Consider the following 2500-nt stretch of genomic DNA (forward strand, 5'->3'; position numbering starts at 1 on the left):
CTTTTAGGGATGTCGCTCGTCAGACGCGCCTTCAACGCCCAGGCGGCAGCTGCGGGGAGAGCGTTCCGATCCATTCCTCCGTCGGAGAAATACCAGAGAGTGGGACTCCCGCGCACAGTTCTGCACAGAAACGGAGGAAAACAAGAGAGAGGATCCCTACGTTAAACACGGCGGGCGGGCGCTTGTGGAGAAAAGTGAAAAAGCTTACAGCACCTGGTATTCCCAGGCGGTCTCCCATCCAAGTACTAACCAGGCCCGACCCTGCTTAGCTTCCGAGATCAGACGAGATCGGGCGTGTTCAGGGTGGTATGGCCGTAAGCTGTCCAAGGTACCACGCATGGGCCTTTTAAGCTGTCCAAGGTACCACGCATGGGCCTTTTAGGGATGTCGCTCGTCAGACGCGCCTTCAACACCCAGGCGGCAGCTGCGGGGAGAGCGTTCCGATCCATTCCTCCGTCGGAGAAATACCAGAGTGGGACTCCCGCGCACACTTCTGCACAGACACAGAGGAAAACAAGAGAGAGGATCCCTACGTTAAACACGGCGGGCGGGCGCATGTGGAGAAACGTGAGAAAGCTTACAGCACCTGGTATTCCCAGGCGGTCTCCCATCCAAGTACTAACCAGGCCCGACCCTGCTTAGGTTCCGAGATCAGACGAGATCGGGCGTGTTCAGGGTGGTATGGCCGTAAGCTGTCCAAGGTACCACGCATGGGCCTTTTAAGCTGTCCAAGGTACCACGCATGGGCCTTTTAAGCTGTCCAAGGTACCACGCATGGGCCTTTTAGGGATGTCGCTCGTCAGACGCGCCTTCAACACCCAGGCAGCAGCTGCGGGGAGAGCGTTCCGATACATTCCTCCGTCGGAGAAATACCAGAGTGGGACTCCCGCGCACAGTTCTGCACAGACACGGAGGAAAACAAGAGAGAGGATCCCTACGTTAAACACGGCGGGCGGGCGCTTGTGGAGAAAAGTGAGAAAGCTTACAGCACCTGGTATTCCCAGGCGGTCTCCCATCCAAGTACTAACCAGGCCCGACCCTGCTTAGCTTCCGAGATCAGACGAGATCGGGCGTGTTCAGGGTGGTATGGCCGTAAGCTGTCCAAGGTACCACGCATGGGCCTTTTAGGGATGTCGCTCGTCAGACGCGCCTTCAACGCCCAGGCGGCAGCTGCGGGGAGAGCGTTCCGATCCATTCCTCCGTCGGAGAAATACCAGAGAGTGGAACTCCCGCGCACAGTTCTGCACAGACACGGAGGAAAACAAGAGAGAGGATCCCTACGTTAAACACGGCGGGCGGGCGCTTGTGGAGAAAAGTGAAAAAGCTTACAGCACCTGGTATTCCCAGGCGGTCTCCCATCCAAGTACTAACCAGGCCCGACCCTGCTTGGCTTCCGAGATCAGACGAGATCGGGCGTGTTCAGGGTGGTATGGCCGTAAGCTGTCCAAGGTACCACGCATGGGCCTTTTAAGTTGTCCAAGGTACCACGCATGGGCCTTTTAGGGATGTCGCTCGTCAGACGCGCCTTCAAGGCCCAGGCGGCAGCTGCGGGGAGAGCCTTCCGATCCATTCCTCCGTCGGAGAAATACCAGAGAGTGGGACTCCCGCGCACACTTCTGCACAGACACGGAGGAAAACAAGAGAGAGGATCCCTACGTTAAACACGGCGGGCGGGCGCTTGTGGAGAAAAGTGAAAAAGCTTACAGCACCTGGTATTCCCAGGCGGTCTCCCATCCAAGTACTAACCAGGCCCGACCCTGCTTAGCTTCCGAGATCAGACGAGATCGGGCGTGTTCAGGGTGGTATGGCCGTAAGCTGTCCAAGGTACCACGCATGGGCCTTTTAAGCTGTCCAAGGTACCACGCATGGGCCTTTTAGGGATGTCGCTCGTCAGACGCGCCTTCAACACCCAGGCGGCAGCTGCGGGGAGAGCGTTCCGATCCATTCCTCCGTCGGAGAAATACCAGAGTGGGACTCCCGCGCACACTTCTGCACAGACACAGAGGAAAACAAGAGAGAGGATCCCTACGTTAAACACGGCGGGCGGGCGCATGTGGAGAAACGTGAGAAAGCTTACAGCACCTGGTATTCCCAGGCGGTCTCCCATCCAAGTACTAACCAGGCCCGACCCTGCTTAGGTTCCGAGATCAGACGAGATCGGGCGTGTTCAGGGTGGTATGGCCGTAAGCTGTCCAAGGTACCACGCATGGGCCTTTTAAGCTGTCCAAGGTACCACGCATGGGCCTTTTAAGCTGTCCAAGGTACCACGCATGGGCCTTTTAGGGATGTCGCTCGTCAGACGCGCCTTCAACACTCAGGCAGCAGCTGCGGGGAGAGCGTTCCGATACATTCCTCCGTCGGAGAAATACCAGAGTGGGACTCCCGCGCACAGTTCTGCACAGACACGGAGGAAAACAAGAGAGAGGATCCCTACGTTAAACACGGCGGGCGGGCGCTTGTGGAGAAAAGTGAGAAAGCTTACAGCACCTGGTATTCCCAG

At 57.5% G+C, this 2500-nt stretch overlaps 7 non-coding genes across 7 annotated transcripts in view; all 7 read right to left on the reverse strand.

The window, feature by feature from the left end:
• Positions 1–201: 201 nt before the first annotated feature.
• Positions 202–320, reverse strand: LOC121893266. The gene has a single exon (XR_006095177.1). It is a non-coding gene; the product is annotated as a 5S ribosomal RNA (ribosomal RNA).
• A 254-nt stretch (positions 321–574) lies between these two features.
• Positions 575–693, reverse strand: LOC121892716. Its single transcript, XR_006094684.1, has one exon. It is a non-coding gene; the product is annotated as a 5S ribosomal RNA (ribosomal RNA).
• A 286-nt stretch (positions 694–979) lies between these two features.
• On the reverse strand, positions 980–1098 carry LOC121893267. Its single transcript, XR_006095178.1, has one exon. It is a non-coding gene; the product is annotated as a 5S ribosomal RNA (ribosomal RNA).
• A 224-nt stretch (positions 1099–1322) lies between these two features.
• On the reverse strand, positions 1323–1441 carry LOC121893385. The gene has a single exon (XR_006095292.1). It is a non-coding gene; the product is annotated as a 5S ribosomal RNA (ribosomal RNA).
• Positions 1442–1697: 256 nt separating this feature from the next.
• On the reverse strand, positions 1698–1816 carry LOC121893268. Its single transcript, XR_006095179.1, has one exon. It is a non-coding gene; the product is annotated as a 5S ribosomal RNA (ribosomal RNA).
• Positions 1817–2070: 254 nt separating this feature from the next.
• On the reverse strand, positions 2071–2189 carry LOC121892717. Its single transcript, XR_006094685.1, has one exon. It is a non-coding gene; the product is annotated as a 5S ribosomal RNA (ribosomal RNA).
• Positions 2190–2475: 286 nt separating this feature from the next.
• LOC121892567 overlaps positions 2476–2500 on the reverse strand; it is a 119-nt gene continuing 94 nt past the window's right edge. Inside the window, exon 1 of the ribosomal RNA XR_006094542.1 lies at positions 2476–2500. This exon is cut by the window's right edge and continues 94 nt beyond it. This is a non-coding gene — a ribosomal RNA (5S ribosomal RNA).

The sequence above is a fragment of the Thunnus maccoyii genome, chromosome 24 (genome assembly GCF_910596095.1).
Source record: "Thunnus maccoyii chromosome 24, fThuMac1.1, whole genome shotgun sequence".
In the NCBI taxonomy this organism is placed as follows: Eukaryota; Metazoa; Chordata; class Actinopteri; order Scombriformes; family Scombridae; genus Thunnus; species Thunnus maccoyii.